This window comes from Phoenix dactylifera, chromosome 4 (assembly GCF_009389715.1).
Source record: "Phoenix dactylifera cultivar Barhee BC4 chromosome 4, palm_55x_up_171113_PBpolish2nd_filt_p, whole genome shotgun sequence".
Classification (NCBI taxonomy): domain Eukaryota; kingdom Viridiplantae; phylum Streptophyta; class Magnoliopsida; order Arecales; family Arecaceae; genus Phoenix; species Phoenix dactylifera.
Window position 1 is genome coordinate 2,063,309 of NC_052395.1, and position 16,136 is coordinate 2,079,444.

At 43.5% G+C, this 16,136-nt stretch overlaps 1 non-coding gene across 7 annotated transcripts; it reads left to right on the plus strand.

Annotated features, from left to right (window-relative positions):
* Nucleotides 1-805: 805 nt before the first annotated feature.
* On the plus strand, nucleotides 806-10,376 carry LOC103720581. Of its 7 annotated transcripts, XR_005511343.1 has the most exons (10): nucleotides 806-1,594; nucleotides 3,216-3,290; nucleotides 3,378-3,449; nucleotides 3,640-3,719; nucleotides 3,898-3,978; nucleotides 5,872-5,969; nucleotides 8,786-8,867; nucleotides 9,038-9,152; nucleotides 9,534-9,582; nucleotides 9,709-10,376. It is a non-coding gene; the product is annotated as an uncharacterized LOC103720581 (transcript). The 7 variants fall into 7 exon arrangements; XR_005511340.1 differs by having other exon boundaries at nucleotides 3,640-3,978; XR_005511339.1 differs by having other exon boundaries at nucleotides 3,640-3,757; nucleotides 5,872-8,867.
* Nucleotides 10,377-16,136: the final 5,760 nt, after the last annotated feature.

Consider the following 16,136-nt stretch of genomic DNA (forward strand, 5'->3'; position numbering starts at 1 on the left):
ATAGCGAAAAAACACACACGCAAGAAAAATAATAAAAATAAAAAGCCTCGGAACCTGAATTACATCAAAACAAGATGAAAATTATTTTACTAAAATTAAAGAATAAAACATTTGTGAAAGAACAAGTAACAATTCAAGTCAGCACTAATTCTGCAAGGACAACGAAGCTTTCATATCCAAGATAAGCCCTTCATCAGTTCAAAAAATGTTTAAATTTTTCAGAATTCGGGCCACTATAGCTAAAATAATATAAACTAGGTTTTTTGTATTTTTCGTTCCAGCCTCTGGTGTAAATACCCAGATAGCAGCTACGACACAAAGAAACTTGAACAATAGAATTAACTTTTAATATTTTTGATGCCAACCTTTAAAATGAATGTCAAGTAGCTGTTTCAAAGTTTAAAGCAATATAGAGTAATAAAATCAATTTTAACATTATTCAAATGAAATACATAAATCTCCTCACAATTCTTCTTAATCTGAACATTCTAAACATTTTAAACAATCCACGACTACTCTTTTTCTTTCTCTTTACTTCTTCACCCAACACCTTAAATCCAACCTATAGAAGCCCATCAGATGCCTTGACAAAATGCAACTAGACTACATTCCACTTTATTCTGAGACTTCATCAATTCTTTTTTTACTCTTGTTTTTTTTCCGAGCATTAATTATTTATTAGGTAGATTTTAAATATTTATATAGGATAAAAAAACTTAAATAATATAAAAAATAAAAAAATAGCCGACTTTACAAGAATTAGTAATGCGACAAAGAGGGCGACACAAGAAAAGAGGGATGCAAACCCTGTTCCTCTCTCCACTCTTCTGCCCCTTAAACCTCTGCTCTCCCTCTCCCTCCCCCTCCCATTGCCATCAACCCAAGCAAGCTCCAAAAGCCTAAATTCCCATCATTCCCCATCTCTCCCTCGTCTTCTCCCGAAATCCCCTTCTTGAGGCGAACACATGTTCCTTCACTTCGCCTGTCGATGGTCTCGGCAAGGAAGCCAAGCTCGAGCTCCTCGGCAAGCCGTCCCCGATCCCAACGCCGACGATAAAAAACTTTCCACCCCCGGAAATGGAAGGGGCCTTAGCCCCGTCTCGAAGTTCTTTAAACCATGGGGCTCCGACTCCGAAGCCAAGGTCGGAGAAGAGAGCGATCCGGAGGGCACCAGAGATCCGCCGAGGAGGAGAAAGAAACGAAAGGGTCGTCGGCGTTCGGGTTTAGGACTATGATCCGAAGTCTGGTGATTTGCTGGTCGGGGAATGAGAACAAGCTCGACGAAAATATCGGCGCAGATATGTTGGGCACGATGAGGAAATCTGCTGTGAAGGATGCTGTGGTGTCCTTGAGTGGTGCCGGCAAAGATGGGGATTGTGATATGAGGAAGGTTGCTCGGGAGTCTTGGTTCTTTGCCGGCAAAGCCGGGGATTGTGAAGGATGAGGAGGTCTTGAGTGGTGGGAGGGTGCTGGGAAGCCCGGTTGTCGAGGTGGGAACGGTTCTTTTTGCCGAGATGCTCCGTCGGACATTGAGCGGGCGGCCGCTGTTGTCAACATGAAGGATGTTCCGGAGGGTCGCGTCGCACCAACGCAGGTAAAATTCATTTCTGAATAGTTTCTTGATTAGATATTGTTTCCGTACCAAACGACTCTTCTATATTTACCTAGGAACAATGTTGGGGAGTAAAATCCAGTTGCACTTTTGATCACTATATGTCTTGTTATTATGTCAATGAGTTTATGTTGTTCAAGTCCGGAACCTTTACTCCAGAATCTAAACTCTAGTGTTCTTAAATGTTTCCGTTTATATCTATCCTCTTGTTGACTATTTAGTTGGCGAATTTCTAAATTTTGGATGATATGGTATGCCTTGAAAGTTGTTAGTATGCATTAAGGTTCACAGTGGGGCTTCTATCGTAGTTCAGTTTTGGAATACGGAGTTAGGAATAATTATCTGATCTGCTGGTGATCTTACTATATCACTATTCCGGCGGTACTCATCGTCATAGGGAAAAAAGTCCTAGTAATTCAACCGTCACCCAGAAAAAAAAAGTTCCCTCTTATGTTTCACTCTCAGCACCAGCTACTCTACAAGGACTCTGCCAATAAAGTAGTTACCTCATAATTTATAGCTGTAAAGATTCTTGTAATGGAAAGGCTTTAGATGATTCCGACCATGGAACAGACATGCTTGAGCATGTAGGAGCTTTCCACAGAAAGAAGTTTTGCTTGAGAAGAAGCTCTTGAGAATGAAGTGGCTAAAAACAGAGCAGTTTCCAGATTCATTTCATTTTCCTGGGCAGCAATTAAATAGGGTTATGCTGGGGGATATGCTTGTTTTTGAATGTGTTTAACGATTCTTATGATTGTGCTTCTTTTGTTTGCTCCCTTATGCTTCCTTTCTGTTACTTTTAATTCTGAAGGAAGTAGGAACTTAGAACAGGTTGGCCCCCAGGATCCTTGCACTTGAGGTTAGTTTTTGTATGCAGGGGCATTATTGTACTAGTCTGGTGCTTTTTGACTAGCTTCTTGAGTTCTGTAATCAAGGTACAGGTTGGTATTTTGGCTGTTGAGCCCAAGTTATACTTCAAGAGAAATAAAACTATCTGTTGAGCGCAACTTATACTTCAAGAGAAATAAAACTATCTTGGCGTCACATGGAGATGAGGAACAAAAAGGTAGTGCTACTTACTTCCCAGGTCATAATAAAATTTAGCATTAGAATGAACATTTAATTCAAGTACTTTCCGTGGTCTGGGAAATCATCATTGCTGTGTAGAACACAAATGACGTTGTTGTGTGGGTTCATCTGAGTGTTGGGCATGGGGTCCATATGGTGTCTTGGGAGGTGTGTAATGTGCATTAGAGTTGTTTTCCTGCACCGTCCGTAGTTCTAGCAGACTTTATTACATTATGATGTTATATGTATCATCCCCATCATAGCTGGGTTGCCCTAGTCAAAAAAATTGGCCTTGCATCTTGCTATTAAGCTGGAATTGTAGTGACTTGGTTCAAAAAAGGTGCCCTTGGAAGAAGATTTCACTTTATCGTATAACTGATGGTATGTTCTTTACCAAATAAAAATATGATGCTTTATATGCAACTTCTATTATGGTTCTTACGATATGAAAGATGATGCCTTTATTGTGGATGAGATCTACATTTTGTAGCTGATCTTGGCCACTTAAAGATAAGTTTGTACTTCATGTTTGCAGATAGAGCAACTCAGTGAGCCGATAGAGTCTAAAATTTTTGAGTGGAATAATGGATGGCTTCTCATCAGAATGGAGGTGCGATATTTTATTATCATTATTATTATATCCAAAATTATGGGAGTGCTTTAGTGCAGTGTCATATTTTGCTTATTTGGAACTCAGGGTCTGCGAGCGTTGCTTCCTAAAGCTGAGTTGATGAACGGAATTAATAGTTTCACCAGTTTGAAAGATAATGTAAGTCTTTTTACCATGATTTCTTTCCCCAAAGATTAGCTATTTGCTTGCATCGTTTATTGCATGGTATTGCATGTTTAATTTTTATGCTTTTTTCCCTTATTGACTTGTTATTATTGTTGATGTGTAAAGTTTGATTTGTGAATGGCAGATATATTCGTTGAATATTTTTTGGTTCATATTTATGCAGGGCGGTTGCCTGATATATATGTGTATTAGCAAGATTGGTGAAGCAACTAATGACCTGATAATTAGGGAGAAGAGGCTTGGGTTCGTGCATAGATATATATGGCCACCCTTCTATGTTTGTAACGTTCTACAAGCTAAACCTGCCATTTTAGTTGATTGCAAAATTTTGTAGCTGCTGCCTCAAAAGTCAGATATTCTTCCAACACATAAGGATATGTATGCCTTGAAATGTAAATAAATGAAGTTAGACTTTTTGCAGGTCACATAAGTGGAAACCTGAAGATCCTTATAAGTAAAGGTTATGAATCATGCATCTTTAATCATTTATAGTAATGAAGAGGTATGTACTTATATAAGGCTTTAAATCCCTTACATAGAGTTTTGATTTTGATCCCTTACATAGAGTTTTGATTTTGATAATTTCACTCAAGATTCACAGTTTCGGTCAAAAAAAAGTCAAGAAAATTTGCGTTATTACTATTTTTTTTGTATTTTGAGTTATTTAGGTTTATAATTTGTGATTTTGGGTAGTTTCAAGTTGGAACTGAATTGCTTTGAAGCTTAATGCATTAGATATATTATACTTTTCTCTAATTTTGTAGTTTCCTTACACTTGTCTCCATTTTCTATAATTTTTATATTTGCTCTATTTATTCAATTAAACTTTTTTCTAAGCATATTTCATTTTAATAACTCATCTAAGCAAGAAACCGTTCGAAGAATATGCCATTACATTGTTTTAGAAATCCATTTAGCAAGAAAAGATTCTTCTAATTAGAAAACTATTTTTTTTTGATATCATATTCTATTTTGATACATCATTTAATCTAAAAGAAGAGATAAAAACTTATTTCAATGATAATAAGAAGAAAATGCTTCACTGCACCACTCCATTCCCTCCTCAAGTCCCTGCTGCATGGTGATTGGGAGGATGGTACATGGGGCGTGCAGCTTGCCTACACCCACTTGAGCCCGTGTTACTGCATCAATCCCCAACTGCCACAGGGGACTGGTGCTCTTGGTTGGGAATAAAGTCGTGCTGGGAAGCAGCACCCTAAAAAGAAAAGCATGGGAACATGTAACGCTTTCTAATTAGTAAGATACATGTCAAATTTTGTATCTTGCCCGTTATCATAACAATCATTATTTAGCCAAAAATATAAAAAAATAGGACAATTAGATGCTTAGATAAATGTGATGTTCAAAAATATGGAAAAAATTCTAGAAAACATTAGAATACATTGAACATATATGCTTGTTAAACCAAAAAAGATTGAAAAATATCATTTTTGGTCAGATTCAGCTCAAACTTCTGAAATTGGCTGGAACTAGCTGAAACCGAAGATTTTAGTCAATTTAGGACTGGTCTCAGCCAAAACTTCAAAACTTGACATATATACATCCATACATATAGGCGCACATGTGCATGTATGGGGTCCAGGCATCTGTCTGTTATTGTATACAGATGTACACTTCCATCTCTTTATATCTGGATTTTGATGTTGGATTCTTTTATTCATATCTCCATGTGGCACCCAATTAATTCATTTGTGGTCTCTTCATATTGTCTGACAACATAATGGTTTGTGCCAGTTTAAATTGTCTATTGATTAAGATTCAATCATAACACCTTTGTTTCAAAATAGTCGCATAGAGGTTCTTCATAATGAATCCATGATGGAAGTGTAAATGAACTGAAGAGAGGCAGAGGGTTGTGTTCAATTTTGCTCCCCGAACAACATCTGCCCCAATCATCAAGAACTCATGCTTGTATGTTACATCAACAATCCTTAGTTGCTTCACCTTGTATAATTTCTTGGTTATCTCTCAACCTTCCCTTATGCAAGTGGCAGTGGAAAGGGTGGTGTTGCTTGTCTTCATTTCCTCATGCAATCAATCATAGGCTCCTGGCAAAACCAAACCTAGTCCATATGAAGTTCATTGCCTGCTGTTGAGTTACATAATTATTGCATATACTTGCTATATTCCATCTGTCAAATGAAGTTCGTATAGGCTGTCCAATCTGTGGCGCTGCTTCTTGGTTAATCGTGCATCTTCAGAACTATTAGGAAATCACAGATAGAATTGGCATTAAAGCTTGTTTTTGGATTTGCCTGTATTTTCAGATATGAATTTTGTAAGATTTATTTTATTTTCTGCTGCAAATTTTTAACTTGAGTTTTGTCCTTTTCCTTCGTCATTGCATATTCTGTCTAATTTGTTCCTTTGGCAGGACATGTTATGCTTAAAGAAGGAAACTCTTTTAAAAGGTACCGTTCGCTAATTTTTTACATATTGAGCACAAGCAAGGATAGGTGAGACTAACAGAAGGTAAAAATGTTTGGAACCTTCCTATTGCATTTATACCCTTTATATATATTGTTTGCGTAGCTTTGGAAGTGAATTGGGATGCTAAGTTTACTATCATAAATAAATTAGCTTCTCACATATTATTCTAGATAGATTCTGCAGAAGCTTTCTTGCTTTTTTTTTCTTTTTTTTCTTTTGAATGATGATGATTAACATGGGCAATACCTTGCATTGCATACGAATTACTTTAAATAAACCACATCAGCAGCTCATGCTTTATGGTTTAAAAGAGCTATAGGATAATAGTATGTAATGCTTGCTTATGGAGTTCCAAAGACTCAGACGATGTTCTTTTCTATTCCCTAGCTGCATAGACTAAAGCTTTTTAGTAATGCACTAAATCTAAGTAACACTCATTCTTTAAAGGAAAAGGCCCAATGATTTCTGGTAATGTTTGCCTTGACAGTTTGTGTGGCCCTTTATTCTCAGAGTGGGAAGCTACCAAGTGTTTATAGGAAAAATTTTGCAAGATAACTACATTTTGCTTATCTCTGAGTAGGGGATTTGTTGGTTTGCATGCTCATTAACATCTATTTTTGTTATGGTTCGAAAACCTTGGTTTTGGCTTTCGCTTCGGCCTTTGTGGAGTTTTGGTTTTGGCATGTTTCAATGATTTTGGAAGTTTTGCTTCAAGTTTCGGAGTTTCGGTCAAAAAATCGAGAAAAAGTCTAAAAATTCAAAAAAAAATGGAACAAAAGATGAGTCAAAAAAGTTTCAGACAATATATTTGAGTATTTTTGTGCTATACTAGCTCTTTATTTGCATGGTTTCCGACGGTGTTAGGCTGACGTTAGGTATTGTAACAGGTGAAAGTATATTGCCAGTTTTGCTAGGAAACATATTATGTACATAAAATATGCAGTATTTTCTCCCATGAATTTCAGATGGTAGAAAGGTCATTATGTTTACCAATTTTAAAAACCTTTTTGTACATTCAAATCTTCTCCTATTTTCCCAGTAGAAGTCACAAAACACATTGAATTCTTTATGTTTTTGAAGTTAAGTGGCATTTAAATCATTTGCACGCAGTTAAAGAATGTTATTTACTATAATAAGAATGTCATATCTTTGAAATGTCTCATGTCTCGTTGTTTTAACTAATCTTTTTAATATGTTTGTCAAAAGGGGTCATATTTTGGATGCCTCAACCCATCAAGATTATATCATTCATCTACCTGTCTTTTAACCTAAGAGAAAGAAATAAAATCATTGATAAGTAATATTATATAGGCTATGTGCTTAAATGCATAAAGAAATGATCCCAAATATAGTTGTAAACACCAAAATAATACTTAAAATATCCTAACATTAAATGGCAGAGATCTTCACAATGATGGTCTCAGGCCTTTCCATCGCACATTCTCAATTGCCGACATGTCAAATGGCCCTGCAGTTGGCTTGTTGCTTCCTCTGCCATCGAAGATGCTAACGATACCATCATTAAGTGCTCTCTTTGAGGTTCGGGAGCCAGAGAAACATGCTTAGCTAACCATGCCTTCTTTAATGAAACCTTGTTTTTGTACACCTGGATAGTTCCCTGCATCGCATTGGTATTTTGGTGGTTGACACATTGCCCCTTGATTGATCAGCTCCTGTGAGTATCTTGGTGCTCTCTAACTTGATTGGCATCAGAGTTCAATGCAACATGTCCTCTCAGGCCTCTTTTGGCAATTATGGGCATTTCCTTCCCTACGTCAGGGTCATATGTCCTGTTATTCAGATAAGCATTCTGATGAGACCGGCTTTTCCCAACTATTCCATCACATGCCATAGCGCGTTAAATCACCTCCAGCACTGCCCATGCCTCTTGACATGTGTCGCAGCCAGTGATTCATAAAATACGTAGGGTAGGGTTTAAAGATTAAATATGTCCTAATCATTTGTATGTCTATAGGCCGTCTTTAACCAGACAAACAATATGAAAAGTACATTTGATCAGAATTTATATGGATGTGTCTGCACATAAAATGCTTCATTAAGCTTAGACAACATCTACAGCTGCACAGAAAAGTTTTAATGGATCTGATTATGATCCTGATTTTCTGTACTTCATATAACCAACTTTGAACTGGAGTTGGATCCTCTATTTGTTCCTGCTTGATATCTAGCTAAGGTATTTTGTGTAAATGAAGGGGCCGGCTATAATAAGCCAAGAAAATTGATCATGAAGCAAGTTCTACCGGAAAGTTAGCACATTCTACGGTTTAAACTCTTGCAATTTGGGTCCAATCTCCTAGATCCTTTGAGCATGGAAAAATGTCTGGATGAAAAAGGAAAACAGCAAGGATTATTTTGCTTCTCTCTGGGACCCAAATAATTAACCAAATGCCAAACTGAATCACGATATGTTGTTTACTGGCTTAAATTTTTTCTGTATGCTGATTAGCATCATTCTGGTTTTGTATAAAATAATCATATTCACTTCTATAGAATTATATTGATCTTATTCACTGGAGGGGCACTCAATCTTTGGAGGGTGCGGATCAAGTCAGACAGCTGGAACTCTTCAAGCAATCTAACACACGACTTGTACAATTTAACAGCAGAACTTGAAGCCCAATATTAGACAGCTGCGTAGAAGATAATAAGCATAATTTGTCGATTAATATTTTTGCATTGCTTCTTCTTTATTGGTTGTCGGACTCAGTGGTGCAAGCATGCATGACATGCGCACACAGAGATATACTGCATTCAACTTGATTTATATTTTTGATCTGTCAAAATCGTCTCGACTGAATTTCCATTCAAGTTGTGTCAGTATTTCTTCTCTATGTCAGGGATCAAGAGCAGCAGAGATTACATTTTATTGGATAGTTGCAACTTAAGAGAACCTGTTATTGGATACCTTGAAATGCAAAGGTGATACCATAATTATCAATTCTTTAATGTGAATCATTTTTTCCTCAAATTCAGATGAAGAAGAAATAATGTGATGCTTTTAATTGTTTCAGAAAACTGGGCAAGCAGTGATGCATTGTAATTGCCCTTGTTGATGGAATATCTAATTCTTTTTGAAATTTCTATTGCAGTGGGTTCCTGCATATCTCAAACATAATTCATTCCCATGTCTGTAGTAAAAAATTGATGAGAAGGTGAAAAGTTCTCCTTGTGAAGTCAACGCTTCCTGACAAAATTTTCCCTTAGGTGAGCATAAAATGAAATCCCAGTGAAGCATATATCTTTTTGAGAATTGTGGGATATTGTATATTGCTCACACTTTATGAACATCGCAAATAATCTCTCTGTCTCCCTCTCCTCTCTGAGATTAGGAAGCTAATCCCCACCTTATGCCCTATACCCACCCTGCCCTTCAAGGGCCAACGCCATCGAGAATCGAACCCCTGCCCCAAATAATCTATTGGAATAATAGTAAAAGTAATCATTCTGAACAAATATTATGTATACCAACTCTGGTAGCAAATGAAGATCGAAAACACAAAGTAATTCCTTACAAATTATATAGTGGTCATATTAACCTGTAAGTAGACCTCTAAATGTTTTTTTTTATGATGTGATGACTAACAGCATTGCAGATCTTGAGAGTGAGCCTGGATTATGTCTTTGAAACAAAGAGGTAATGCCCCTTTAATCTTTACCCATTTTGTTTTTACTTGATGTTATATTGCTTCATGACTTCTTTTCCCTTTGCCTTCTACATGTATCTTTAATGTTTCCCTCTCTTATTCTTTTTTCGCAACAGAAAGTGTTTTCTGAGGTTGAAGAGAGGGCTAAAAGATATTCACTAGGTTTACCAGTCATTTCTGCAACTCGTTGCACATGCTTTCCAGCTGATGCATTCCCCTTGAGGATGAAGCTTAATTATACTGGAAACTGGAAATGATTCAAATCTGAACAAAATGATGAATTGAGTGGCAATGACAATGCTGTGTCGTGATGATAATGTTAAGATATTTTGCCACCATTTTAGATGAGATCATTCAGATCTTTGGTCAAATCGGAGCCTAAATGCTTTGCAACTGAGAAAGGAGTAAAGCGCGAGTTTCATCCTCTGACATTCAGAGATGCAGGAATGAATTGTTCTTGGTATTGTGTTATACAGAACTAGAAGGGGGCTGAGCAAAAGCTCAGAATTATTGTCCCAACCATGAAAGGAAGATGTGTTCTTCCTCACTATTTGTTCAGCCTATTATTGATTTCATGTAGGAATTCTATCACCACCTATCATGTTGTATCAACAGTGTAACATCTTCCCTAGTATGAGTACCGATCTATTATGTTATGGATCTTTGCGTCTAGGCCTCTGAGCAGATGTTTTAGCTGTTTAAGAACCATGAGTTAGTTGAGTTGGCGAATGCTTTGTACAAAGAGATGTTCTCAGATAAAAAGTAATCTTGCATCGACTTGGCACTCTGCATCTCTCACCAAAGATCATGGGTTACTGTCTCCATAACTACGTGTAGATATATACAGCTATTTATGTCCAGGTGTTTCATTGAGGTATACACTGCTATGTATATCCGGGTGTCCTGGTGAAGTCTATCAGAAAAGGAAAATGTTTGTCCAGGTGCACACTCTATTTCCCCCCTTCCCCCACTCTGCTGTGTTTGTCCAGCGAATGGGCCCAACCCAACCATTTTTGTGCTGCACCTATCCATGAAAATGCACGAGATTGGGAGCCGAGAAGAGAATAATTTTGGTGGCGAAAACTGTTTGCACATCTGGCTCTTTTCACAGTAAGCCACCCAAAAAACTGTTTGCGCATCAATAGTAGATTTTAGACTTTTTTTATAACTTTCGAATATGAATAATAGATTTGAGGCTTTTTTAATGCTTGTATTCGTATTAAGATACGTCATCTTAGTACCGAACTCTGTACAGGTGCCAAATTATTACTGTTGGTACCAAGTATCAATACATCTTTCATTGGTACTGAACTGATATGGTATAGTATGGTTAATCTTAATTGGTATAATTAGTTACGAATAGACATGGAGCCTTGGGTTTGAACTACTTTAGAGTTTAGGCCATGCTTCCGCGCCTTTCCCCAACCAATCATGGCTGGATCCGGCAGGGAGTTTTCCGAATACACCTTCTAACATGGGGGTAACGCTTCTAAAGTCCTCAACCTCCTTCAATCCTAATAAGGCCCAAAAAAAGTGGGATTCTCCAATCCAATTAAAGGCCCTGAACAAGGTGAGACCAATCTAAGCCATCATCAGCGAGCAAAGCTCGCGCTCATTGAATTATTTTTTAGTTCATGTTATTTTTTAGCTCATCCTAAGTGATCGGGCTCTTCCGCTCTCGAGCTCATAGACCAGAGAGCCGAGACCAGAGAGCCGAGACCAGAAGGCCGAGACCAGAGAGCCGAGACCAGAAGGCCGAGCACAGCAGGCCAAGCCCATGCCTTAGCCAAATATCCAATTTCCACCTAACCCTCTAAGGGACCTGACAACTCCACTACAACCTGCCGCTATCTCCAAGCCATCAAGGCATAAGATCTCCGCAGGTATTCGGCACGACCTGCCATTAATGCATGAGACCCCCTCAAGTCTCCGATGCATTCAGTCATTTAATGAACCACGGCTGCAAGGCGATCTCCGGATCACTGAACCATCAAAGCGTATGGGCTCTCCCTGACCGCCGGTTCACTCGGTAATAAATGCACCTTACCATCCACGGACCCCAGGCCCACCACGGCCGGCGGTTCAACCACCCCAACAGGTCCCGAATCGACCGTGACAACTCCCTGGTTCCAGGTCTGATTCGGCCTTATTTTCCACCACGCCATTAATGGGCCAAATCGTGCCCAATTATTAACAAAACAGGACAAACCTCCTGTCACCTCCCAGGTAACAAAAATCCTCCTATAAAAGGAAACCTGGGGGGAAAGGGAGGGGGGACTGGGACTGGGACTGGACTCTGAGGACTCTCAGGACCCTTGGGACTGAACCCTCTTGGACAGCACAGATACAATGGATGACATCATCTTCTTCATCTTCTTGATCTAATCTAAATATTCTGGCTGTCTTCTCCACGTACGGGCTTCCCTGCTCTCTCCACATATTGGCCCCCTCTAACTTAAGCATCGGAGGGCCGGCGCCGGGGAGCCCGGCCACCGGTCTTCCTGCAGGACTCGCACCCCACAGTGGAGGACGCCACCAGTCGGCGCACCGTCGACCACCCTTCCAGCGGCGGAGCTCTGCCCCTCCAGGAGGACGCCACCAGCCGGCGCACCGTCGACCACCCTTCCAGTGGCGGAGCTCTGCCCCTCCAGGAGGACGCCACCAGCCGGCGCACCGTCGACCACCCTCCCGGCGGCGGAGCTCTGCCCCTCCAGGAGGACGCCACCAGCCGGCGCACCGTCGACCACCCTCCCAGCGGCGGAGCTCAGCCCCTCCAGGAGGACGCCACCAGTCGGCACGCCGTCGATCGCCGCCCCTGCGGCGGAAGCCCCTCCTTCCCCGGCTTCGCGGCGGCCCCCGGGTCCAATTTCCAGCAACAATTGGCGCTAGAGGAAGGGCCCGAGTTCGCTGCCATGAAGCTAAGAAGCAAAGGGGCTTCCAATGCCTCTCGACGTCCTCCACCCAGTCTTGAGCATTCCGTCTGGAACTCACCACCTCCGGCTGAGTCAGTTCATCAAGTTCGGCCGGAGCAGTTTTGATGCCCTGGTGCAACAAGTGCAAGCCTTGGCTACCGCTGTCCAAAGCTTGCAACCCAGGGGCATCCCAACGGCACCGCCTCCTCCGGCTCCAGTTCAACCGGATCCCCCTACAAGCGGATTTCCCCTTCGAGTATCATGCTCCAAGTCCCAAACGCTCAGTCCAAAATTCACCATCAAGATCTCCGGTAGATCAAGTTCCACAAGTCCAACTCGAGCACTTCGATGCGCTTGTGCAGCAAGTCCAAGCGCTAGCTATTTGCAGCCCAAAGCCTGCAACAAGTGGGAGGCCCCTCCTGTGCCGCCTCCACGGAATCATGTTAAGCAGAGGAAGAAACTTTCTCCTGACTCCCGAGCCATCTCGAATCAGGCATGGCTCCCGCTGCAACGACGTATGTGGGGGCAACCATGAGAAGTAGTAGTCCAAGTCTCACGTCAACGAGTTGGGGAAAAGAGAAATAAAAGCTGAGGTCTGGAGAAGGAGAGTTATGGAGCTTTAAAATGGGATGTAAGCCTCTGTGACAAAGGGTACAGGCCCCATTAAATCCCATTATCCTTCCAAGTCTTCTGTCTTCCCGGCAGCAAGCAAGAAACCAGCATGTACTCCCTCCTTACGGGCGTAAGTCCTTGGGACGGCGCCCGCGACATTGCTCCCCTTCAGAGCGTCGCCATCACTGAAGCCCCCGCCAAGCTCATGCAGACCGAGCTCAGAAACCCGAGCGCAAAAACACCTAAAAAATCAAGCCAAAAGAAGGGCCGGTGCCGAACCAAGTCCTGAGGGACTTCGAAGCTCGAGAGCTATCAAAATATCTTCAAAAGGTACAGGACGCCACTTTGGCTTCAAATAAATTCAATATTTTATCTATTTTCAGGTTAGCCAACGAGCTCGGCTCGTTCTCCTATCCTGACCACGGTCAGGATGCCCTGCCACAACGGGATGCCCCCGATTCGTCGGAGATGGCCCGAGACGTCGGGGTGCGGTCTTAAGTGACCAGACGAGCTCGGCTCGTTCTCCATCGGCTTCCACCGTCGAGCTCGGCTCGTGCTCCCCGACTATGAGTTGCGGTCCTCTCTGACCAGACGAGCTCGGCTCGTTCTCCTACCCTGACCACGGTCAAGATGCCCCGATCCGTCGGGATGCCCTGAGACGTCAGGATGCCCCAATATATTGGGATGCCCTGCCACAACGGGATGCCCCGATTCGTCGGGATGGCCCGAGACGTCGGGGTACGGTCTTAAGTGACCAGACGAGCTCGGCTCGTTCTCCATCGGCTTCCACCGTCGAGCTCGGCTCGTGTTCCCCGACTATGAGTTGCGGTCCTCTCTGACCAGACGAGCTCGGCTCGTTCTCCTACCCTGACCACGGTCAGGATGCCCCGAGACGTCGGGATGCCCCGATCCGTCGGGATGCCCTGAGACGTCAGGATGCCCCAATATATTGGGATGCCCTGCCACAACGGGATGCCCCGATTCGTCGGGATGGCCCGAGACGTCGGGGTACGGTCTTAAGTGTCCAGACGAGCTCGGCTCGTTCTCCATCGGCTTCCACCGTCGAGCTCGGCTCGTGCTCCCCGACTATGAGTTGCGGTCCTCTCTGACCAGACGAGCTCGGCTCGTTCGCCTACCCTGACCACGGTCGGGATGCCCCGAGACGTCGGGATGCCCCGAGACGTCGGGATGCCCCGATCCGTCAGGATGCCCCGAGACGTCGGGATGCCCCGGCTATAGGGAAGCTCGAGACGTCGAGATGAGTTGCGGTCCTCTCTGACCAGACGAGCTCGGCTCGTTCTCCATCAGCTTCCACCGACGAGCTCGGCTCGTGCTCCATCGGCTATGAGTAGCGGTCCTCTCTGACCGGACGAGCTCGGCTCGTGCTCCTATCCCGGCCTCGGCCGGGATGCCCCGAGACGTCGGGATGCCCCGGCTATAGGGACGCCCGAGACGTCGGGATATAAGTTAGCGGTCCTCTCTGACCGGACGAGCTCGGCTCGTGCTCCATCGGCTATGAGTTAGCGGTCCTTCTGACACGAGCTCGCTCGTTCCATCGGCTATGAGTTAGCGGTCCTCTCTGACCGGACGAGCTCGGCTCGTGCTCCATCGGCTATGAGTTAGCGGTCCTCTCTGACCGGACGAGCTCGACTCGTGCTCCATCGGCTATGAGTTAGCGGTCCTCTCTGACCGGACGAGCTCGGCTCGTGCTCCTACCCTGACCACGGTCAGGATGCCCCGAGACGTCGGGATGCCCCGGCTATAGGGATGCTCGAGACATCGAGATGAGTAGCGGTCCTCTCTGACCGGACGAGCTCGGCTCGTGCTCCATCGTCATCAGCCAACGAGCTCAGCCCGCTATTCTATTTTTGGATTTCTCTGCCGACGTCCCCAAAGAACGGAGTCCGAGCAGAGAAGCGTCTTCAGTCGCCTCGGCGCAAGGACGCACACGGTACAAGGTACCCATTCATTTAATGTCTTTACATTATTTTATTCTTGGACTTTTCTCTGCCGACGTCCCCAAAGAACGGAGTCCGAGCAGAGAAGCGTCTTCAGTCGCCTCGGCGCAAGACGCACACGGTACAAGGTACCCATTCATTTAATGTCTTTACATTCTCATTTATCTTTACTTGGACTTTTCTCTGCGACGTCCCCAAAGAACGGAGTCCGAGCAGAGAAGCGTCTTCAGTCGCCTCGGCGCAAGGACGCACACGGTACAAGGTACCCATTTATTTAATGTCTTTACATTATTTTCGGATTTTTTCTCTGCCGACGTCCCAAAGAACGGAGTCCGAGCAGAGAAGTGTCTTCAGTCGCCTCGGCGCAAGGACACATGGTACAAGAGAAGCGTCTTCAGTCGCCTCGGCGCAAGGACCACACGGTACAAGGTACCCATTTATGTAATGCTTTACATTATTCTATCTATTTTCGGATTTCTTCTCTGCCGACGTCCCAAAGAACGGACTCCGAGCAGAAAAGCGTCTTCAGTCGCCTTAGTGTAAGAACGCTCACAGCACCAGGACGATCGATGACTGAACTACTTCCTTCCCCGAGCCAAAAGCAGCTCGGACTCGGAAGTCGGGGGGTAGTGTTGGTGGAAAAATGGACCACCCCACAAATGTAATTATAGCACCCAAATCCATCAGCGCTCGAGCTCATTAAGTGATCGGGCCTCCGCTCCGAGCTCTCCTAATGATCGGGCCTTCCGCTCTCGAGCTCATCCTAAGTGATCGGGCTCTTCCGCCCTCGAGCTCATCCTAAGTGATCGGGCTCTTCCGCCCTCGAGCTCATCCTAAGTGATCGGGCTCTTCCGCCCTCGAGCTCATCCTAAGTGATCGGGCTCTTCCGCCCTCGAGCTCATCCTAAGTGATCGGGCTCTTCCGCCCTCGAGCTCCATCCTAAGTGATCGGGCTCTTCCGCCCTCGAGCTCATCCTAAGTGATCGGGCTCTTCCGCCTCTCGAGCTCATCCTAAGTGATCGGGCTCTTCCGCTCTCGAGCTCATCCTAAGTGATCGGAGCTC